This window comes from Hemitrygon akajei, chromosome 14, assembly GCF_048418815.1.
Source record: "Hemitrygon akajei chromosome 14, sHemAka1.3, whole genome shotgun sequence".
In the NCBI taxonomy this organism is placed as follows: domain Eukaryota; kingdom Metazoa; phylum Chordata; class Chondrichthyes; order Myliobatiformes; family Dasyatidae; genus Hemitrygon; species Hemitrygon akajei.
In genome coordinates, this window is record NC_133137.1 from 81,211,745 (window position 1) to 81,236,811 (window position 25,067).

The following is a 25,067-nucleotide window of genomic DNA, read 5'->3' on the forward strand; positions in this document are numbered from 1 at the left end:
AGTAAAAAAGTTTGAACCCACAGCCCCCTCCCTCCCTTCCAGCCAAAGCAAGGATTCTCCCCCAACCCCACCCATTTCCACAAAAAGCATCAGCACCCTTTACCCACCAGACATGTATTAGCAAAGCCCCCAATAAAGACCACAATCTGCAGTACAACAAAAAACGAATCATTCACCCAGCAATTTGACATGTCACAGGCTCCCCCTCTCTCCTTGACAAAGGGAAAAAGAGGTGTCCCTTTTCCACAGCGAGAGGGGAGACCTAACAAAAGAACTCACTGATTTATGGTGTTAAAAGTCAGGGAGGGAAATCTGTGCCAGCGTCCACTGACATGTCACTAAACCCGGTATAACGAGGCACCTTGCTCACGTGAGTATGGTTCCCATAATGCATTGGTTCATGACAGCCCATCATATCGTTACAGTTACCAAAGCAGTTTAGGATCCGTGGGACTGATCCTCATCAACAAATCTCACCCAGGCGCTGTTTCAGACTTTCTGCTCTGTTGGAATCAAATGAGACTTTTCTGAGTGCTTTTGTAGGGCAGTCGATGAGCAGCTTGTGGACTTCTATTGGTCTCGAAGCCCTTGGCCGACTCCGCAAACAAATATTTGCTCACTGATTAGCTTTTAATTCTTCTCCCCAGAGTATACAAACCTCCAGCCTGTTGACACTTGCTTAAAGGTTTCACTTCAACACCTTTTGTGAATGTAATTGACGATAATTATTCTGCATTCCTCAAACATGTCGCAGGAGGAGGAGGTGACACTGAGAGATGTTAGAAAGAGGCATTAGGAACTTCTGTAGGGACATCCAAAGAGTTGTGGTGAGTAGATAATTTCTCTTATCACAACCCTGAACTGATCCTATGACTCCCAGACTCACTTTTAAGGTCTCTTCACAGCTCATGTTCTCAGTATGATAATTTAGAACATAGAACATAGACCAATACAGCACAGTACAGGTCTTTTAAACTACACCAAGGTCAAGTTAACCCTTCCCTTCCACAAAACCCTTCATTTTTTTATCATCCGTTTGTCTATGTAAGAGCATCTTAAATGTCCCTAAATGCATCTGCCTCCACCATCACCCCTGGCATCATGTTCCACACTGTGTAAAATAACCTGTCTTTGACATCCGCTCTATACTTCCTTCAGTCACTTTAAAGTTATGCCCCCCTGTGTTAGCCATTGCCAGCCTGGAAAATGTCTGGCTGTCCATTTGATCTATGCCTCATAACATCTTGTACACCTCTACCAAGTCATCGCTCATCTTCCTTCACTTCAAAGAGAAAAACTCTAGCTTACTCAGCGTATCTTAAGGCATGCTTTCTAATCCAGGCAGCACCCTGGTAAATCTCCATTGCACATCCAAAGCTTCCACAACCTTTCTATAACGAGGGGACCAGAATGAACAGAATATTCCATGTATGGTCTAACTGGAGTTTTATGGAGCTGCAACATTACCTGGTGGGTCTTGAAGACCAACATGCCAAATGCCTTCTTAACTGCCCGGTCAACTTGCTCTGCAACTTTGGGGGATCTAAGGATGTGGACCCCAAGATCCCTCTGTTCCTTCACACTGTTAAGAATCCTGCCATTGACCCTGTATTCTGCCATTAACCCTGCACTGTGTTTTCAAGTTCAAACTTCCAAATGAAGGGACATAGCCTCAAGATTCGGGGGAGTAGATTTAGGACGGAGATGAGGAAACTGCTTTTCCCAGAGAGTGGTGAATCTGTGGAATTCTCTGCCCAATGAAGCAGTGGAGACTACCTCAGTAGATATACTTAAGACAAGGTTGGATAGATTTTTACAGAGGGGAATTAAAGATTATGGGGAAAAGGCAGGTAGGTGGAGATGAGTTCATGGCCAGATCAGCCTTGAACTTATTGAATGGCGGAGCAGGCTGGACAGGCAAAGTGGCCGACTCCTGCTCCTATTTCATATGTTCTTATGTTAAAGAGAATCACTTAACTTCTTTACTTGCACAATTTGTCTTTTGCACGTGAGACATGTGTCTTGTTTATGTACAGTTTCCATGAGTTCTATTGTATTTCTTTATGTTCCTGTAAGTGCTGACAAGAAGATGAAACTCAGTGTAGTATTTGGTAACATATACATACTTTGATAATACGTTTGAACTTCCACCGCCAAGCACCACACCCATCTTCCTTTGTACTTGATGAGACTCCAACCAGCAGATGTCTCCAGGAAGCAGAAGACACTTGATCCAATCCCTCACCTATCACCTGCCAGCTTGAACTCCTTTGCTTCCCCTCACCTCCATATTCTGGCTTCCTCTTCAGTCCTGATGAGGGGTCTCGGCCCAAATCGTTGACTGTTTATTCATTTCCATAGATGCTCGCCTGACCTGCTGAGTCCCTCCAGTATTTTGTGTGTGTTGCTCTGGATTTCCAGCATCTGCAGAATCTCTTGTGTTTATGATGTGAAATTTGTTGTTTTGTAGTGGCAGTACAGTGCAAAAGCACAAAATGTCTATATATTACAAAATCAAATGTTGCAAAATGGGGATTAGTGACATGGTGCTCATGGGCTCATGGATCACACAGAAATCTGATCATGGAGGGAACGAAACTGTTTCCGAATCTTTGAGTGTGGGTCTTAAGGCTCCTGTATCTCCTCCCCAATGGTGGTAATGAGAAGGCTTGTCCCAGATGGTGGGTGTCCTTAATGTTGAATGCAATTTTCTTAAGGCACCATCTCTTGAAGATGTCCCTGATTGTGGTAAGGGTTATGCCCATGATGGAACTGGTTGTATCTGCAACCCTCTGCAGCCTCTTGTGATCCTGTGCATTGGAGCCTCCAGACCAGATGGAGATGCAACCAGCCTGGCAGCGTCTATGCAGCAGAGTAAGAGGTCAACACTTCGTTAGGGCTCTGCCTGAAGTGTCGACCACTTATTCCCCTCGATAGGTACTCCCTGAATTTCTGAACTCCTCCAGCATTTTGCATGCGTTGCTCAATTTTTCCAGAATCTGCAGAATCTCCCTTGTATGTAACCGGTCAGAATACATCTGTAGAAATCTGCAAGAGTCTTCAGCAACATACTAAATCTCTTCAAACTCCTAATGAATTAGAGCTGCTGTTGTTGATTGATTGCATCAATGTGCTGGGCCCAGGATAGATCCTTTGAGATGTTGATGCCCAGAAACCTGGGGCTACTCACCCTTTCCACTGCGGATCCTTCATTAAGGACTGGTCTGTGTTCCCTCGACATCCCCTTCCTGAGGTCCACAATCAATTCCTTGGTCTTGTGACATCAAGTTTAAGGTTGTTGTTGTGACACCACTCAACCAACCAATCTTTCTCACTCATGTACATCTCCTGGTCACCCCATGAGATTCTACCAACAACAGCCATGTCATTGGCAAATTTGTAGATGGTGCTTGAGACGTGCTTAGCCACACAGTCGTGAGCGTAGAGAGAGTAGAGCAGTGAGCTAAGAATGCAGCTTTGAGGAGTGTCTGTGTTGTCAGTGAGGGGGAGATGTTATTACCAATCTGTACTGACAGGGTTTGCGCTGAATCAGCTGATCTCTGTGCAAGAGAAATCACGATTGTGAATGGCTTTTCAGTGAGTTCCAGGTAATTGACGGCCAGCTGCGGGCCAATCCTCATGCCAGCTGTGTTTTTCCTGGATTCGCTAACTTTGCAGTGGTGGTTCAGCCCAGGACTTGGATTCCTCTTTGCCATGGAGCGCTGGCTGCCACAACTGGACTGCTGTGAGCTTAGGCATTCCTGAGACCGCAAGCTTTGTATTGAGAAGAAGGGCAGTGCGCGAACAACCGTTCCTTTCGGGATCACTACGTGCATCAGATTAGATTAGATTAGCTTTATTTGTCACGTGTACATCGAAACACCAAAGCATTCAGTGAAATGAATAACCTCTTCTCGGACTTCCAGCCAGTTACAGGTATCGATTATAACTGACGTTTTAATGAGAGAGTCCGCCATCTTCATCAAGGGTGCAAAGTTTGTCATCAAAATGTTGGTTATAATCCATACCTGTACAGGGTTGGAAACCCGAGAAGAGTTTATTCATTATATATACCAGGAAAGCACTAGATCCTTTTCATACAGTGAAATGCACCATTTGTGCCAGTGACCAACACAGTCTGAGGCTATGCTAGGGGCAGCCTACAAGTATCCATAAGACCATAAGATATAGGAACAGAAGTAGGCCATTCAGCCCATCGAGTCTGCTCCACCATTCAATCATGGGCTGATCCAATTCTTCCAGTCATCCCCACTCCCCTGCTTTCTCCCCAGACCCTTTGATGCCCTGGCTAATCAAGAGCCTGTCTATCTCTGGCTTAAATGCACCCAATGACTTGGCCTCCACAGCTGCTCGTGGCAACAAATTCCACAGATTTACCACCCTCTGACTAAAGTAATATTTCCACATCTCAGTTCTAAATGGATGTCGTTCAATCCTGAAGTCGCGCCCTCTTGTCCTAGAATCCCCTACCATGGGGAATAACTTTGCCATATCTAATCTGTTCAGGCCTTTTAACATTCGGAATGTTTCTGTGAGATCCCCCCTCATTCTCCTGAACTCCAGGGAATACAGCCCAAAAACGGACATATGTTCCTCATAACGGTAACCCTTTCATTCCTGGAATCATTCTTGTGTATCTTCTTTGAACCCTCTCCAATGTCTGTATATCCTTTCTAAAATAAGGAGCCCAAAACTGCACGCAGTACTGCAAGTGTGGTCTTACGAGTGCCTTATAGAGCCTCAACATCACATCCCTGCTCTTATATTCTATGCCATGCTTCCAGCACCAGCCTAGCATACCCACACTCACCTGTACGTCTTTGGAATGTGGGAGGAAACCAGAGCACCCGGAGGAAACCCACCTGGTCACAGGAGAACATACAAACTCCTTATAAACAATGGCAGGAATTGAGCCCCGATCAGTGACTGCAGGTGCGATGAAACGATGGACTAACCACTACGCCATCCAGACGTCTAATTTGTGTGAACATTTGCATCACTGCAATATTTAAGTAAATTATAAGACATTTTTAGTACGTCAAAAGTTCCCTCTGCAAGAAATTGGAGTGTATTCATTCAGACTATTGCACAGCCGTTAAAAGTCAAGTCTGAGTGGAAACAAAATTGAATCGCCTGGCCTATTTCCCTCAAACTGACCAATTTATTTGTAACGTACCATCCGCAGGGGATTCTTAAGTAGATTATATGAGACAGTGTTCTCTCTCTCTGACACTTGACACTCCTACCCCTCTAGAGAGATGACATTCTGTGCCAATTAATGGGAAGAAATGAGGGATTAACCTGTGTCACTGACATGCGGTTCTTCGGAGATCGGCATCACTGCGAGCTCACAGCCTGTACAGTGTCATAGCTAACAGTGAGGGGTCCAACTCGAGCCTATCAGAATCAGCTCTCATATCATCAGCATATGCCATGAAGTTTATTGTTTTGTGGCAGGAGTACATTGTAGTATATAGTAATGAAAACAATACTGTGAATTACTATATATAAAACTGATGGTGGAGGGGAAGATGCTATTCTTGAAACGTTAAGTGTGTGTCATCAGGCTCCTGAACCTCCTCCTTGATGGCAGCACTAAGAAGAGAGCATGTGTTGGGTGACAGGGGCCCTTAATGACGGATCCAGCCTTTTTGAGGCATCGCACTTTGAAGGTATCCTCGGTGCTGGGGGGGCTAGTGCCCATGATGAGGCTGGCAAACTGCAGCTTTTTTCGATCTTTTGCATATCAGACCACGCTGCAACTCGTTAGCATCCATGATATATATCTGTAGAAATTTGTGAGTGTCTTTGGTGACATACCAATTCTCCTTAAACTTCTAATGAAATATAGCTGCTGTTGTGCCTGCTTTGTAATTGCATCAATATGTTGGGCCCAAGATGGATTCCCAGAGATGCTGACCGGGGATATCGTAGCCAATAAATGAGTCAGATTACGTCAATGAGGTGAACTAACAACCTCAGAGGAAGAATTGAATCATCTTTAAAAGGTTAATTATTGTTCTAGCTTTTATATTGCTCCAGCTCTTCCATTAACACAACTGTTGCCCTGTGAGGGAGGAGTGGAAGAGGTTAGCTTTCATTGTGATGTGAAGTTGGAGACAGTCATAAATGATTGTGTCATGGGACATAAGGAATTCTCATAGAACATAGATCAGCAGGCCACTTGGCCCACAACGTTATGCTGAACCAATTCAAGTAGTAATCAAATGGTCAACTAAACTAACCTCTTCTGCCTCCACAATGTCTATATCCTTCCATTTTCCTCAAATTCATGTGCCTATCCAACCATCTATTAAAAGCCCATAACGTACTAATCTGCCACAGCCCCGAGCAGTGCATTCCAGCTACCCACCACTCACTGTGCAAAAACTCGCCCCTCACATCTCCTTTCAACTTGCTCGCTCTCACCTTAAAGGCATGCCCTCTGGTATTAGACATTTCAATCCTGGGAAAAGATATTGTCTTGTTCCCTTGACCTGAATTCAATGGTTCCTTGTGGTTCGGACTCAGCTGTGTTGTTCAGATAGAAGTTCTTTACTCAGTCCACAGCAGCTATTTCCCTGCAGACCCAACAGAACCTTAGCTTCTCCAGATGTTAGAGATAAAGGCTATCTCTTTTATTTGTCACGTTACAGTGAAATGCGTCATACCTATGCGTGTGCTTGGGGCAGCCCACAAGTGTAGGCTTGCTTCTGGTACCAACGTGGCATGCCTACAGCTTACCAATCCTGACCCATTGGTCCTTGGAATGTGGGAGCAAACCAGAGTACATGGAGGAAACCCACTGTGTCACGGGGAAGACATTGTATAAGGAAAAAAAAGCTTGAAGGTACTTACCACCAGGCTCAAGGACAGCTTATACCCAACTGTTATCAGACTCTTGAGGAGAAATCCTGTACGATAAGATGGACTCTTGACCTCACAGTCTACCTCGTTATGATCTTGTGCTTCATTGTTTACCTGCACTGCATTGTTATTTTCAATAGTTTCGACACTTCACTTCATTTTGCATTCTGTTGTTGTTTTACCTTGTTCTATCTTGGTACTTGGGTGGCAGGGTGGAGATACGTCTCTACCAAAGAAAGATTAAGGTGCTTCTTCCCTCCACTATCCTGCAGGTCACCCTTGGGCAAGGTGGAGCACCTGCTAAGCCCCTCGGTCAGGGTCATGTGAAGCCCTGGGAGCAGGTTGTATGAGCAGCTGGTGCATATCACAATCCTGGTTATGTGACCACTGACGTCAGTTAATCTCGGAAGAGTATTGATAATGGCTAGGGCCACCCATCTTGTAAAGGCACTGCCCAGAAGAGGACAATGGCAAACCACTTTGTGTAGAAAAATTTGCCAAGAACAATCACGGTCACAGATATGGAAAAGAATAAGAACAAACATGTTCAACATTTCTTCTCCACAGGCAAATGTGGAGAATAAAGACAGATGGAAGACCATGATCACCATTGTCATATGACATGGCACATAATGATGATGATGATGATATCTTGGTACATGTGTCAATATTAAGCCAATACCAATACTACCCTGGGGAAAAGACTGTTACCATTTACTTTATCTATTTATTTATTTAGCATTTTAAACATTTCTCTAAAGTCACCCCCTCATTCTCCTACATTCCAAGCAATAAAGACTTAGTCTGGCCAATCTCTCTCTATAAGTCATACCCACTAGTCCTGGGAATATCTTTGTAAATGTTTTCTGTACTCTTTCCAGTTGAACCACATCTTTCACATAACAGGGTGACCCACGCTCTATTCAGTACTCTGTGCAGCCTCACTACAAACTATTAAAGCCTCTGGGGCTTTTTCTGACGGTAGATCCAAGTCAACACAGCACTGCGGGCCTGGGATCACTGACCTCTGGAGACGATTCAGACACGGATCCCGTGGACATCGAGGCCTCCTGTAGAATGCATCGTTTGTGTTAACAACCAATATGCCCAAGGATGTGCTGGGGGCAGCCTAAAAAAGTCACCACACATTCCGGGGCCAACGTGGCACGTCCACAATGCTCAGTAGAACAACACAGCCCATAATAAAACTGAACATATCAGGCAACAGAACAACAACAGCAGAACAAACGCCACTCGTTCCTCTCATCCACCCACGCACATACACAGTTCTCCAACCCGGGGTGAGGAACTGTTTTCTTCTTTAAAGGACATAAGTGAACTAAATGGATTTTTTTCAACAGTCTGGTGGTTTCCTGATCATTATTGCTGATAGTCGCTTTTTACTCCAGATTTATTTAATTAACTGAATTCCAGCTACCATGGTGGGATGTGAAATCTTGTTTCCACAGCATTTGCATTGCTAATCCAGTAATCGAACCCCTGTGCTACTGTTACGGCAACACACCGTGTAACCCCTGTGCGCTTGGTAGCAAGCCAGTACTGAATGGAGCACCATCAGCAGACTGGGAACATCAACAAGTGCCTCCTACAGTGACGGAGTGAAAACTGATAAATCGTTCCAGTCTGACATCTGTACCGAGATACAGTGAAATAAATTGTCCTCCCTACTTGTGAGAACTCATGCTCCCAGCATTATTTATCATTATTATTATTCAGGTTTTTTATGTATTTGCACAGTTTGTCTCCTTTTGCACATTGGTTGTCTGTGTGAAGTTTTTTTTATTGATTCTATTGTATTTCTTTGGCGCGTGGCCTAGTGGGCAAGGCATCAGACTAGTAACCTGAAGGTCACTGGTTCGAGCCTCAGCTGAGGCAGCGTGTTTGTGTCCTTGAGCAAGGCACTTAACAACACATTGCTCTGCGACGTCACCAGTGCCAAGCTGCATGGGTCCTAGTGCCCTTCCCTTGGACAACATCGGTGGCGTGGAGAGGGGAAGGCCTGCAGCTTGGGCAACTGCCGGTCTCCCATACAACCCTGCCCAGGCCTGCGCCCTGGAAACTCCAGGCACAGACCCATGGTCTCTTGAGACCGACGGATACCACCACATGATTGTATTTCTTTGTATCTGCTGTGAATGCCCGCAAGAAGTTGGATCGCAGGGATAACGTATGTGATAACTTATAATAAATTTACTTTGAACTTTGAATGAATTGAACAGATCACAGTGCATTGAGGTAGTATGGAGTGAAACAATAACAGGATGCGGAATGAAGTGTTACAGTTACAGGGGAAAGTGCGGTGCAGGGAGTGGGTCAGAATGCGAGGTCAAGAATCTATCTTATAGTACGAGATATCTGTACAATAGTCTTAAAATAGAGGGATAGAAGCTGTCTCTGAGCCTGGTGGGATGTGCTTTCAGGCTTATGTATCTTCTGTTTGATGAGAGAGAGGAGAAGAGAGAATGTCCAGGGTGGTTGGGGTGGCATCCATTATTAAGGAGCCCCATCATCCAGAACATGTCCTCTTCTCATTGCTACCATCGGTGAGAAGGTACAGGAGCCTGAAGACACACCCTCAACATTTCAGGAACAACATCTTCCCCTCCGCCATCAGTTTTCTGAATGGACAATAAATCCATGTACACCACCTCAGTGCCTCCCCCTTCTCTTTTTGCAATACTTATTTATTTTATTTTTTATTGTAATGTTTATTTATTTAGTCAGATGCAGCATGGACCAGGCCCTTCTGGTTCTTCGAACCGTGCCGCCCAGCAACCCCGATTTAACCCCAATTTAGACTGACCAGTTAACCTACCACAGCCTTTGGACTGTGGGAGAAATTAACCTACCAACCGCCTTTGGACTGTGGGAGAAAGCCGGGGCACCTGGAAGAAACTCACGCAGTCACTGGGAGAATGTACAAACTCCTTACAGGCAGCAGCGGGAATCGCAACGTACTGTTAACGCAAAACAACACATTTCATGACACATGCCAGCAATATTAAACCTGATTCTGTTTCTGATGGTGCTTCGAGACGCCAGGGTTCATCCGCTTGTGACCTTTTACTCAAAGGTCACATTAAAGACTAGATCAAATGGATTGACAGAAAAGATTCCCACAACTTTGACAAGGCTTTATATTCCCCAGAAGCTTTAATGATGCCTTATATTCATTGGTGGAATTCACCACTAAATGGCCCAGGCATTCTTTGTGAGGTGCTATTAAGGAAAGAATTCAGTCTTTCATTTTGTTTGGGGTTGTGGCCACACCAGGTAACCCACTGAGCTCCTGAAAGCATTGACAAATAAATAATCTTTAGTCACTCTTTTATATTGTCCTCCTCTCTGTCTTCTGAGAATGATGGTCTTTTTCTATTGTATGATAACACGGTATGAAGCCTTCAGCTGTGGGAACCTGGGAAGCCCTCCTAACAATTCGAAACACTGTTGTTGACCAAAGGTCAGATGAGTTCAGACAAGGGTTGGGAACCCAATCTGAATGGACAGAAAATAACTGAGGTTGAGTTTAAATGGCCAGGAATCATCTGTCCCGATGAGAAATGTGTCTATCAGTCAAAAACCTTCTTGCATTTGATAAAGGATTATGCAATCAACCCAGGCCACAGGGAGCAAGTGTCAGAAGTGAGAGGCAATGCATCATCCCTTGAACTCGCTTATCTGTCCTCTCAAAGAGACCTGTAACCCTGGTGATGCTGCGGATGGACACTTAACATGCCGTTATGAAGTTCTGCTGTGGCAATAGCACCAGTGAGAATGTATGGAGGAGATTCACGATTCAAGATTATTTATTGTCATTGCAAGTGTGAAGCAGAACAAAATAGTTGTTAGTCTGGATCCAATGCACCACACAAAAAAACACACAAGAAGATAAAGAACACAATAAATACAAACAACACGCACAAAATGCTGAGGAACTCAGCAAGTCAGGCAGCATCTATGGGGAGGGATAAACAGTCAACGTTTTGGGCCGAGACTCTTCATCCGGACTGGAAAGGAAGGGCACCAGAATTTCTCCTGTTTCTAAATATAACTACTTAAGATAACTTGTACACACGGGTCGATTGTATCTACATAAAGTATCACTAGTCACAGGAGTGACCGTACAGGTGACTCTTCCAGGAAATGATAAAGTAGTGGTGGTTGAGGGTGTGGAGGGGTGGGTTACTGGGTGGATGTGTTGATTAGCCTTACTGCTTGGGGAAAGTAATAGTTTTTGAGTTTTTGCTGTGGATGCTGCATAGTCCCTTCCCTGATGGGAGCAGGACAGACAGCCCATGAGCAGGATGGGTGGGATCCTTCATGATATTGCTCGGCTTTTCTCCGACACCCTTTTGTACATGTTTTTGATGGCAGTGAGGCTCGTGCATTGGGCGTTCTTGACTCCCCGTTGTAGACCCTTCCTGTCTGCCGCAGAGCAGTTTCTGTACAGTGCAACGATGCAGTATGTTACAATGCTCTCAACTAACTTAAAACGTGGGAATAAAGCCAGTCGTCTAAATCTTGGACCGGCTCCATCCACTGATGAGGATTGTTGCACATGCGGTGCCAGAGCAACTTCAAAAGCTGATGTCAGTGGGCTGAAATGCTGGACTTTTAATGTAGAAATGAGATGCGACTATCAGAAGTTAGGCTCGGTGGGGTTATTGAAAGGAGTAACATGCACAAAATGCTGGAGGAACTCAGCAGGTCAGGCAGCATCTGTGGAAATGAAGAAACAGTCAACATTTCAGGCTGAGACCTTTCTTCAGCACTGGAGAGGGAAGGGGAATATACCAGAATAAAAAGGTGGGTGGAAAGGAAGGAATGTAAGTGGGAAGATGATAGGTGGAGCCAGGAGGGGGGATTGAAATAAGAAGCTGGAAGGTGATAGGTAGAAAAGGCAAAGGACTGAAGATCAAGGAATCTGATAGGAGAGGAGAGTGAACCATGGGAGAAAGGGAAGGAGGAAGGGCACCAAAGAGAGGTGATAGGCAGGTGGAGGCATGAGGCCAGAGTGGGGAAATGAAGAAGGGGGAAGGGGGTGGGAGAAAGGATTACTGGAACTAGAGAAATTGATGTTTATGCCATCAGGTTGGAGGCTACCGAGATGAAATATGAGGTGTTGCTCCTCCAAGCTGAGAGTGGCCTCCTCATGGCAGAAGAGGGGGTCACGGACTGAAAAGTCCGAATGGGAATGGAGATAAGAATTAAAATGTCCGGCCACTGGATAATCCTGCTTTTTTGAATTGGTTGGTGGTGCTTAACAAAGCAGTCCCCCAATCTACATTGTGTCTCAGCAATGTAGAGGAGGTTTCAACAGTAGATAACCCCAGCAGATTTGCAGATGAGGTGTTGCCTTACCTGGAGCTGTTTGGGGCTCTGAATGGAAGTAAGGGAGAAGGTGAATGGGTAATTGTAACACTTCTGCCACTTGCTGGGGTAAGTTCCAGGAGGGACAAATGACAAATTGCAAAGGGAATTGTGGAAGGAGCGATCCCAGCAGAAAGCAGAGAGTGATGGGGGAAGGGCAGGTAGCGATGTGTTTGGCGGTAGGGTTCTGTTGAAGAAGGTAGATGTTGCAGAGAAGCCTCATGGGGCGGTAGGTGAGGCTCAAGAGTAACTCTATCCCTGTTAAGTTGATGGGAAGATGAGTTGAGCACAGATGTCTGGGAAAAGGAGGAGAAGCGGATAAGGGCAGCATCAAATAGTGGACACACTGAATGTTTCCAAAGTTTTCTGTTTTAATTTCAGCAATTCCTATTGCTTAGATTTCCAAAAGATAAGAGTGGATATCCTGCACTGACATTTTTGCTGCCTTGCTTCATAGCATACCCTGCAATTTTGTGAAAAATAAGTGCTGGTCTCTTACACTATAGTCTGTCTGTCCCTTTGGGAATTCTCTCTGGAAGTTTACCTACTGGGCTGTGCTAGATGTGATAATGATTTTAAAGGCTGTTTCACAGTGGACATACTCATTAATGGATCTTGTCATGAGGCCAGATCATCCCAATCACAGGTCATTTCATCTTAACGTTCAACATTTCACCTTGAGGCTTCCTGATGTTTGCCGTTGTTTCTTCACTGCTGGGAGGCTGAGAGGAGGGGGAGTGTGCAGGAAAGTGGAGAGCCAGATAAAGCAGATTTCTCATCTCAGGGAGGCTGTGGTTTGTGGTATGCAAAGTAAGTGTCGACACAGAGCCTGAAGATCGGTGGTTCTCAGGATCTGTGGTCCTACTCAGAGTGTCTGTGGCCAGAGCATGTTGTACAAGGAAAGTGGGAACTGTTAACAAAATAAACAGAGGAGTTGTGCCAAAGGAGGTGTGAGTATGAGAGACCACTTCTGCCATCTGCATTCAGTGTTTGAATACACTGGACAACAAAAATGTTGCTGCCTGGATACTTTTGGGTGTATCTTATGGATTTTGGGCTGCTGATTGTGAAAATCACCATGTAGGTTCCCCATCACTCACCATTTTAAAAAATTGCCTATACTTGTTATTTCAATTCATAATTCAAGTCGATTTAAATGTTGCCCATAATATAAGCTGAAGAGTTTTCTATCCTGGCCAGGCATTCTTAGGCAGGGCAGATGCTGTGTGGCAAGGAAGTTTTTAGGAAAACAGGACATGTAGTCAAGAGCAGGCAGATGGAGATTCCATGATGCACGAGTCAGGAATGGAAACGACACTGATACTGATACAGAATCTGAACCCTTTTATGTTGTGTGAACTTCAGTTGATAACTCAATCTGAGTGAAGTGACCTGGTCAGAGATGTAGATTTGTCAAGACAAAAGCAGAATTACTGAGTTCAAGAGTGCAAAGATGGAACCTGCTGTCACCAGGCACAAAAATTTCTATGAAGGATTTTGATATTTGAGCAGTTATTTCCCAGAATAACTGATGCTAAGATTAAGGAAGGCATTTTTGTTTGTCCACAAATCAAACTGGTCATCAATGACAGGCAACTTGAAGAATTTCCAGTGGGACCAGAGAAAATCACATGGAAGACATTCAAGGAAGTTGTTGAAAACTTTCTTGGCAACTACAGAGCACCAAACTACGTGCAACTGGTTGGCAACATGCTTCAAGCATACAAAACCATGAAGTGCAACATGTCACTAAGGATTCATTTTCTGCATTCCCATTTAGACTTCTTCCTTACAAATCTTGATGCTGTCAGTGATGAGCACGGTGAAAGGTTTCACCAGGACATTACGGTCATGGAGAAACGGTTTCAGGGCAACTGGAATCCATCAATGCTGGCTGATTATTGTTGGACACTTAAGCGAGAAGCTTCAGACACTGAGTACAAATGAAAATCATCAACTAAACATTTTTAGCATAGTTAACTATTGCAAAGAATCAGCCCTGTCATGCAATTAACTTCATTATATTCAATAAAAGTCAATTTCTTGTTTCTCCAAATTCCTAAGTGATGCGAAAAGTCTGAAATTATGTTTATGTTCAGCTTCAAGTGGTCTATCATAAACAAAAAAAACTGATGAAACAACGCTTTCAAAAACATTTGTTATTCAGTGATATAGATATTTTCGAGTCTGGTTTGTCAGTATTGGATAAGAGTGAACAAGGAGTGCAAGCACATAATTCACTGTAAGTGGAGTCGCAGGTGGACAGGATGCTGAAAGAGTCATTTGTTACCACTGCCCTTTACCAGTCATATCATTTAGAATAGAATTTGGGGACACAAGCAAAGATGAAACAAATTAGGGCAGAAAAATGGGAAGGTCAAATGTGGGTTTGGCATTTCTTTGGGCTCACACCAATTCTGTGTCCTGTATATTCTTATTAGAGGGTTTGGTGGTAGTCACACATAAACAGAAGATACAAAAGCTTGAAAGCACATACCACAAGGCTGAAGGACAGCTTCTGTCCTGCTGTTATAAGACTATTAAATGGTTCCCTAGTATGATAAGATAGACACTTGGCCTCACAATCTACTTTTGTTGTGATCTTGCACCTTATTGGCTGTCTACATTGCACTTTCTCTGTAAATGTACACATCATTCTGCATTCAGTTACTGTTTTATCTTCTTATACCTCAGTACACTGTGGGATGAATCAATCTGTATGACCAGTATGCAGGACAGGTTTTTCACTGCATCTTGTAACACATAACTATAATCAACCAATTCTAATTCGGAAAGGAACTCTGGATGGAAGTGTTGAGGGTAACGTTATTGTGGATTTTTGAAGACACCATTGCCTGGGCCATGATGAATTCCAGAAAAATTTGCTGTATTTTCCCTGAATTTTATCTCAAAGAAAGTTGGTGAAAAGCTGAGCCCTTGTGCAAGAAAGAGGATTGGATTTCTCCTACAGTGCCCCTCTCGGGGATTTGGCAGCTCTTGTGTTCTGATGATTATTTAATCTCGCTCCGTGCCTCTCGGGGACACCCGGACAATGCTGCGGACTTGTGCCGCTCCTGGAAGCATTTATGTCTGTAAGCCTGCAGTAGGCAATTAAGACGGCCGTTTAGTTTGTGACTGGGAGCAGAGGACTGTCTGTAACTATGCCCAGCAGTCGTTAGCCTAATTACAAGTTAAACAGCCAGTCAGATGTCCCCTTGGACGGCAGTGACTTGAGTGGATTAATCTTTCAATGCAGACTAGTCATGGTTCACGAAGTCTGAACATTGCAACCATAATGTTAGCTTTCCTGCGCAGTCTTCCAGGGGTGGGGGAGAACATCACGGCACACTTGTCAGACTGCGTGTTAACCCTTCCAGCAAAGGGCGAGGCGAAGATGCTGCATAGGCTTTCTGCTTGCCGACCAATGTCAGCAGCGAACCTCTGAAAATCACGCAGAGGGATCTCCACAGTGACACAGAAAGATACAGCCTGAATACAGTTGGTTGCATCGCATCTGGTGCAGCAGTTAGTTGCAGAGAGTGGTGAACCCAGCCTAATACATCACTGATAAATCTCTCCCCACCATCCGGAGTATCTACAGGAGGTGTTGCCTCAAGAAGGCAATATCCATCATCTAAGATCCCCACCATCCGGGCCATGCCATCTCCTCATAGCCACCATTGGGCAGGAGGTACAGAAGCCTGAAGTCCCACACCACCAGGTGCAGGAACATCTACTTCCCTTCAACCAGTTGATTCTTAAACCAACTAGCAAAACCCTTATCAGTTTAGCAACACTATGACCGCTTTAATCACTTAGCACTAAGATGAAGTATTTTGTGTTTACTTGTAAATAGTATGTATAATTTGTGTTTTCCCTGTGAGTGCTGCTTATCTGATGCACTGAGCCTTTGATGTTACTGCAAGTAAGTTTTTCATCGTATCTCTGCACACATGGACTTGTGCAGATGACAATAAACTCAGGTTTGAGTGTAAATGTGGGCAAACGGGATGAGCTGAGATTGATATCATGGTCAACATGGATTAGTTAGGCTGAAGAGTGTGTTGCCTTGTTGTACGACCCTGTCACTAAGCAGCCTGAGTTGAGTTGTCTTTTGGTTTCTGTAGAAACACACCTGACAGAAAATGGCTGACGAAGAAGAACTTGTGCCTCAGAATTGACCTCTTCCATTCAGCGTGACCAAGTGAAAGCCCAAGTTTGGACCTGATTCCATAGTCTTCCAGTTATTACTCTTCAGTTATAAAATGCAATGAGGCTCTCTGCTTCCTTCTCTCATAAAGTAACATGGTCCAACTCTCCATCATTCTCCATCAGAGATATGGCACTTGTGGCTAAAGGGATCAGGGGGGTGTGGAGAGAAAGCAGGTACAGGGTTCTGAGTTGGATGATCAGCCATGATCATACTGAATGGCGGTGCAGGCTCGAAGGGCCGAATGGCCTACTCCTGCATCTATTTTCTATGTTGCTATGTTTCTATTCTCTGGGTGAAAGTTCTTCCTTGAATCTTTGGAACCTTTGCATGTTTCTTAGGGTTTGTGTACATATGGTGGGGGTGGTGGGTGGGTCACTCTCTTCCGCTCACACCACAACAATTACTGCCATTGCTTCATCAGCCCATAGTAGGCGCTAGCGAGCTGCTTCAAAGAACAGCGAATTTCTCCCATGTTCCAACGCTTCCTTGAACAACTGGAACCTGTGGAGACTTGTTCATAACTCCAAGGGGTTTTGAAAACCAGTTCACAGTAAGGTTTAAATTTATCAAAGTTTTGTCCAAGCTGTATTTGAAATATAGAACATTGAAAATAGAAAAATACAGCAAAGTACAGACCCATCGGCCCAGAATGTTGGGCCAGTCTTTTAATCTACTCCAAGATAAATCTAACCCTTCCTACCCACATAGTCCTCCATTTTTCTGTCATCCATGTGCCCTTCTAAGAGATTCTTAAATGTTTATAATGTATCTGAGTCTGCCACCACCCCTGGCAGCACATTCCACTCTCTGTGTAAAACAAAACCTACCTCTGATATTCCCCCCCCCCCATACTTTCCTCCAATCACCTTAGAATTATGCCCCTCACCTTAGCCACCTTGAAGGAAACTGAAATCTTTGCAGCCTGTGCTTCAGATCATTGTTCCTTATTGCTGGTGAACAGTGGTGGTCAGATTTCCTGGGGTCCTCCATGTCAATAAATATCACTTCTTCAACATTCCAGCTTCAATAATCCCACACAGGTTTCCTGGATGGCTGATAATGTTTAAAAATCTGGTTGCTTTTAACATACTGCCCGGGATGACTGAATTGGTCAGCAGATATTTCTCCAACTCTCACAAGTGACTGCATAATTAAATATACCGACTTCCCATGAAGTGGCTGCCTTTCTCATTCACGCATCACTGACCGATGACGATGGCGGGGCAGGGAGCCGCGGTCACTGGAGCAATCTGAGGCTCTTGCTGGGCTGGAGGTCTCACCTATCCTCTCGTTCAGAAACATAAAACAGACAGGAACAGGAATCAGACACTGAGACCCTTGAACCTGCCCCCACTGTTCAACAGGATCACAGCTGGTCTGATCCTGGCCCTCGTTCACCTCCCTCCTTATTTCCCGTCACCCCTGATTCCTTGACAGACTAAACCTCTTTTTGTCTCTGCCTTGGACGTGGCAACAAATTTTACATTTGAAAAGTCTTTTGAATTTTGAAATTACTATCTAGAAGGATTCTTGCCTTCTGTTGCCAAGTTATACAATTTTATATTGAATGTAGAACAGTCCAGCACAGGCACAGCCCACAATGCCGGTGCAGACCTGATTCTTTCTGCCTGCACGTGATGCTGATCCCTCCATTCCCTGCATGTTGACTTGTCCAGCCGAAATGTTCTTAAACACCCTCTTCCATCTGCCTCCACCACTGGCAGCCTGTTCCAGGGACCCACCACAAAACAAAATAACATGCCCTCTACACCTGTAAACTCCCATCTCACCTCTAATTCATGTATTTGGCAATTCCATCCTGCGGAAAAGATCTTGATCATCTCCCCTATCCGTTCCTCTTCTGTCAGGCCTCCCCTCAGTCCCTGATGCTCCACAAAACGTTCTCTCCTTAGAGCTGTTCCCTCCCCCAATCAAAATTTACTAAATTAACTTTTTAAACAGAGAATAGATCAACAGCTGGGCAAGCAGCAAAACTATCACCTTTTGTGTTTGTTCTCCATTGGGTGTTTACGAGTGAGTGTGTGTGTGCGTGTCTGTGTGCATGTTTAAGCATGTGAGTGTGCTATATGCAAATTGATGTGCCTCTGTGTATACATGTGAGTATATACGTGTGTGATCTGTGTGTGTGCGCGCACAGGTGGAATTTATGCAAGTGTTACATGTGAGGTGTGTGTGTGTGTGTGTGTGTGTGTGTGTGTGTGTGTGTGTGTGTGTGTGTGTGTGTGTGTGTGTGTGTGTGTGTGTGTGTGTGTTCTTTTTCCCTCCCTAATCCAGCTTGCTTCTTGATTTTGTATCGCCTTGTTTGACCAGATATTAGACCAAAAGTTCATTATTTCTGTGTTTGTTGGTAATTTTCCGCCAGGCTTGGTGACATTTTGGCATGTTGAATTTAGTTTCAATGTCCTGTATAAACTTTTTTCATTGTTTCTGAACTGTAAGTTCTGCTTTCCTCTTTTTTCTTCATTTCATGTATCTATTTAGTCTGATTTTGTATGCACCAAGTTTTTGTTTTAGTGTATCTATGAATTCTACATTGCTTTTGTTAGGGTGATGGTATCTTGTATTGACCTTATCCTTCCCTAGTATTTCCTTAGCTTTTCTCTTAACTTTCTTGCTTGGTTCATCCATTTTATACTCCATTACGTGGGCTAGTTCTGCTCTTACATTTCAATTTTTTTCCCCAATCTCCTGCCGTTTCAGTGTTCTCCTATCTTTACTCAGTTTTGTGTGCCTCTATTTTGGAGCCATTGCCCTGCACTGTTGTTAATGCTGCACAGGATGTCAAATGTTTCAAGTTTTTTATATTATTGTTATTATTATTATTTATTTACACAGTTTTTCTTCTTTTGCATATTGGTTGTGTGTGTGTGTGTGCGTGTGTGTGTGTGTGTGCGTGTGTGTGCGTGTGTGTGCGTGTGTGTGTGTGTGTGCGAGTGTGTGTGTGCGTGTGCGTGTAATGGATCTGTTACTTCCCTCACCACTGCTCTTCCTGCATCCTCACACTCTCCTTTGCTTTCTATCTGCCAGTTTTCACAGTGAACTCTTTGAAACATCAACACAAGAGTCAGCAGGTACTAGGATGTGGTGCCAGAAACCAAACAGCTGCAGGACCTCAGTGGAGAGAAAGTGGTAGCTGACATTTTGGCCAATATCTTGTACTCTTCTAAACTCCAAAGAGAATTGATCTAATTTCTTTAGCCATGTGATAGAGCAATTTCTTCATTCCTGGTGAATCTTTTTTAGGCTGTCACCTTGAGAGGCCTGTAGGAGGAGTGAATGTGACTTCCTCAGTTTTCTCTTTGTCCACCTCCGTGTACACTTCTTTCAAACATTGAAGGGGTCCATTTAAGGTCAAGTTCAGGTTCTTTGTCATCTGACTGTACGCATATACAATCAAATCAAACATCACTCCTCCAGACCCTAGTGCACCCACAAAACATATATCACACACAGCAAAATATTACCTCAAAAAAGTTAATAAACTATAATTCAAAATGCATGTAGCTCGCAGCACAGGTAAACAGTAAACAGCTCGTTCTTCTAGTGACGAGATCTCTGTGGTGGCAAGGTATTCATTTGTCTCACAGCCCGAGGGTAGAAGCTGTTACCCAGTCTGGCAGTCCTGGTCCTGATGCTGCTGTACCTCCTCCTTGATGGTAATGGGTCAAGGAGATTGTGGGATGGGTGGTAGGGTTTTCTCAACAATACTTCAGACCCTTTGTTCCTGGTAAATGTCACAAAAGAGGGGGGTGGAATCCCAGTGATCCTCTTGGCAGTAAATATCACATGGAGTGGGGCAGGAGACTCTGGTGATGCTCTCGGTGGTAAATATCACATGGGGGGGGGAGACCACGGTGATCCTCTTGGTGATAAATATCACATGGGGGGGAGACCACGGTGATCCTCTTGGTGATAAATATCGCATGGGGGTGCAGGAGACTCTGGTGATGCTCTCGGTGGTACATATCACATGGTGGGGGGAGACCACGGTGATCCTCTTGGTGATAAATATCACATGGGGGGGAGACCACGGTGATCCTCTTGGTGATAAATATCGCATGGGGGTGCAGGAGACCCTGGTGACCCTCTCAGCAGTATTCTGATGTCCTGTGATCTCACACCATGTTCACATCAGGCCTTCAAGAGTTACTGTATTCTGTTAATGACATGTATGTGCTGAACACTTGCCATAAGACACAGGAGCAGAATTAGGCCATTTGGACCAATGAGTCTTCTCCGCCATTGCCTTTTCCCCGTAATCTTTGACACTCTTACTAATCAAGAACTTATCAGTCTCAGCTTTAAATATACTCAATGTTTTGGCCTCCTCAGACATCCGTGGTAAGGATTTCCACAGATTCACCACCCTCTGGATAAAGAAATTCCTCCTCATCTCTGTTCTAAGGGGATGTCCCACTATTTTGAGTCAATAAATAAGTAGATGAGGTTTGCATCACAACGGTTGGAAAGTTCACCAGGTTCTGCAAGTGTTTATTCAACCTCGTCACTTCTGTGCTACTGGTTAGAATTGCGAACACCTTTGGGTGCAGAGCCAAGAATCTGAGTCACCAGTTCTTTCAGTGCCAGGAATTTCATCACCATCCCTTCTCATTAAATGCTTTGCATATTTCTCTAAAAGACAGCTGTCCTCGAGTAAGGAGGAGGTTGCTTGAGCGGGATGCCTGCCTGTCAATGTCCACAGCCAAGACCGTGCCTCTGGAAAGAGAAATGAGAGTGATAGATGTGACAGGAATCTCAAGATCTGACTGCACCGAGAATGTGCTTTGGTCCATTGACTGGATGTTAATCTGCAGCGGGTTTTGACAGATGTGACTGTGGGTTTAGGACAAGATGATTTTAATGATGATAATTCTTTTTTTTTAAAAAAAGGTGAATCAATGTCAACCCTGCAACAAATAGGTGACAGTGTCCACTCAGTGGCCACTTTATTAGGTACACCTTACTTATTACTGTAAATATGTAATCAGCCAATCATGTGGCAGCAACTCAGTGCAGACATGGTCAAGGGGTTCAGTTGTTGCTCAGATCAAACATCAGAATGGGGAAGAAATGTGAGCTAAGTCACTTTGATGGTGGAATTATTGTTGGTGTCAGATGGGGGGGTTTGAGTATCCCAGACACTGCTGATCTCCTGGGATTTTCAAGTTTACAGAGAGTGGTGCAAAGGACAAAAAAAATCTAGCGAATGGCAGTTCTGTAGGCAAAAAGGCCTTGTTAATGAGAGAGGCCAGAGGAGAAAGGCCAGACTGGTTCAAGCTGACAGAGAGGTGACAGTGACTCAAATAATTACAGGTTACAACAGTGCTGTGCAGCAGGACATCTTCAAATGCACAGCACGTTGTATTTTGTTGGCTACAGCAGCAGAAGACCATGAACAGAAACTCCATGGGTACTTTACTAGGTACAGGAGGTAACAAATAAAGTGGCCACTGAGCACACGTTCTTCATAGGTAAATGAACAATTTGACGATACTATTCATAATTAACATCAAACTGCTCTTAATCATAAATCCACTCCTTCCAGATTAATTTGACACAATTCTAAGACAGAAAATTCAATGCTTCAGTCTGTGCACAGGAAACTCTATAATTAGTTTTTTTTATCATTGTTTTTGATTATAATTCTTCTCAGTCTGCAGAGCACCAACTGTACTAACAAAGCACTAAGGAACCAGGCACCTGTTAATGATTACAAAAGGAAGATTAAAGATTCCATAAAATAACATCACTGCAAAATGTCAAAGCCTTGAAGCACATGTGCTAAATTTCCTGAGATTGAGAAATTATGAGGTTTCACTACCTATAATGTATTGTTTGACAAGTGAGTAGCACAAGAGTTCTTGTGGAACTGTAGTGCTGAATGATTTGCTAAACACACAAGAGGTCCTGCAGATGTTGGAAATCCAGAGTAACAGACACGAAATGCTGGGGGAACTCAGCAGGTTAGGTAGAATGCACTGAGGGGAACCAACACTCGATGTTTTGGGCTGAGACCCTTCGTCAGGACTGGACTCTATCTGAAGGACTTGCTGATAGTAGAATATTCAAAAGTGTAGGTTGTCAATAATATGTCGTGAGCTAATGATAGTATTTATCATCTGCTTCAATGGGAGAGGTTCTTTCAGGCAGAGGTTTACACAAAGTTGACTTGCTTGATTCAGGTTGATTGAACAGATTAAAGATCACCGATTGCTCACATTTATTACCGCATTCCGAATCCTGTCCACCGAAATGTGGAAGGTGTGTCTTTGAAACTAAGAGACTCAACATCAAACATTTGCATGCAGTACAAGAATATTTTCATGCCACAGTTAGGTTCAGATTTATATTCATTTTATTAATCTCGTCCATTAGAACACACAGTGAAATCTGTGTTAGCAACCAACACGATTTAGGGATGTGCCGGGGGCAGGGGGCAGGGGGCAGCCTACAAGAGTTGCCACACATGCTGGTGCCACCATAGCTTACCCACAATGCTCAGCAGAATTTTACTGTGATTTTATTGATCACCAGTTCATGATTTTCTGCATTTTTTTTTAGTTTCATTCATACACGTTTTTGGTTTCTCTACATTTTCCAATCCCGCATCCTGTGCATGATTAATGTTGACCCTGCTGCGCTGGATGTCACCCACCCTCTCTGGGTTAGAAGGTTTTATCCCATTTCCAGACTCTTGCTCGCGTAATCAGGTCAGATCTCCTGTGCCGTACTGCAGTAGAGCTGCCATCTCAAAGATGCCTTGTGTTCAGAATGTGCAACATAGAACACTACAGCACAATACAGGCCTTTCGGCCCACAACCTTTTAATCTACTCCAAGATCAATCTAACCTTCCCTCTCACATAGCCCCCCATTTTCCCATCATCCATGTGCCCTTCTGAGAGTCTCTTAAATGTCTCAAATGTATCTGTCTCTACCACCACCCCCGACAGTGATTTCTATGTTTGAAATGCAAAAACAGTGGGTGTGGCTGGTCTAAAATGGCTGGATTGTAAGCTGATTCATCTGTAAGGTGTGTCTATTCTGTACTGTGGTGGATGTGATCCTGAAGAACTGATTTGAAGAAGGACAGGGAGGTCCTGCCTGTTGGCTTGGTTGTCTATCTCTCAGACGATACCAGTTAGTGACTTTATCCCTGCTTGTGGGGTGCTTTCCCTTTTGTACAAAATAGTTTCATAATCATCTCTCGAAATACAACATTAGTGACAATACATGATAGAATAAAGACTAGTCCTGTAGGGTACATGCTCTTTGGTTCTCAATGTTGTGCCAACCTTTTAACTTACCTCATGATTAATCTAACCCTTCCCTTCTCCATAAACCATAACCCTCTATTTTTCTTACATCCATGTACCCACCTAAGAGTCTCTTATGAGTCCCTATTATATCAGCATCTGCAGTGTGTTTCAGCTACTCACCACTCTCTGTGTAAAAAAAAAACTACCTCTATTATCTCCCCCTGAACGTTCCTCCACTCACTCATCTGCAAGGTGAAATTCAGTTCTTTCTGTCTGAGAGAAATGGTATGGTGTTTGCTGAATAGAGATTCTATTGAGGTCCAAACAGCAGAGACAAGTGGGTGAGGCAGGAAGTGTGTAACTGTAAGCTGTTGTGGGAGCAGGAAGACCCTTACTCTGGGGTTAAACTGGTCAACAGGATGAGCCAATGCCCGTCGTGCGTGACACAGGAGTAATCCTGCTGTACAATTCCTCTTTTCCCATTACCTCTCCGTTGTGCTTTCCTCTCTCAGTTACCAGTGCTGATTGACAGCCTCAGACACACTGCAGGAAATCTAATATTCACGATCATTTGGAAGGAAGTGGGCATTGTGTTCGCCGCTTTGCTGGTTAACCTTATCTGAGCACCTGATAGCCCCTTGTCAGATGCTAGACAATGGGCCGTTTGAAAGGTGCACATGATGTTAAATCCGAAGGGTACGCATGTTGAAATACCTGCTTTAGTTTCTGATGTCTGTGGTTGTCACACTGACATCCTGAACCTCAGATCTGTCAATCAGCACTGAAATACATTAAAGGTGGGGTCTGTCACACAGACAAAAGAACAAGTGAGCAAACTGAAAACTCTGAACCAGAATCAGGTTTATTATCATTGACATATGACGTGAAATTTGTTTTGGGGCAACAGTAGAGTGTAATATCTAAAAATTACTATCAATAACAATGAGAGTATGTAATCAAAACAACCAAATAAATAAATAGTGCAAATGGAAAGCAATCAGTTCGAATACTCCTCAGGGTACATCTATGGAAATTTGCAAGAGTCTTTGGTAACTTAACAAACCTCAAATTCTTAATGATGTGGAACTGCTGGTGTGCTCTGCAATAGCTTGATGCTGTCAGTAATTGTGTGTGGACTCAGATCACCTCCCGAACCCCCATGGTCGGTCCTGTTACTCGCATCGTGAAATTTGACATAGATGATGAACGCAATGAAGGTTGGACCAGAACCTCCATCCAATCAGCGGAGAGCTCGCCCAGGACCTAAAGGTGTCATGCATAGGTCTCGCCTGCCTC

At 44.0% G+C, this 25,067-nt stretch overlaps 1 protein-coding gene across 9 annotated transcripts in view; it reads left to right on the forward strand.

The window, feature by feature from the left end:
- Window positions 1–25,067, forward strand: part of sema3d (sema domain, immunoglobulin domain (Ig), short basic domain, secreted, (semaphorin) 3D) — a 253,023-nt gene that overhangs the window by 109,291 nt on the left and 118,665 nt on the right. The window lies entirely within an intron of this gene.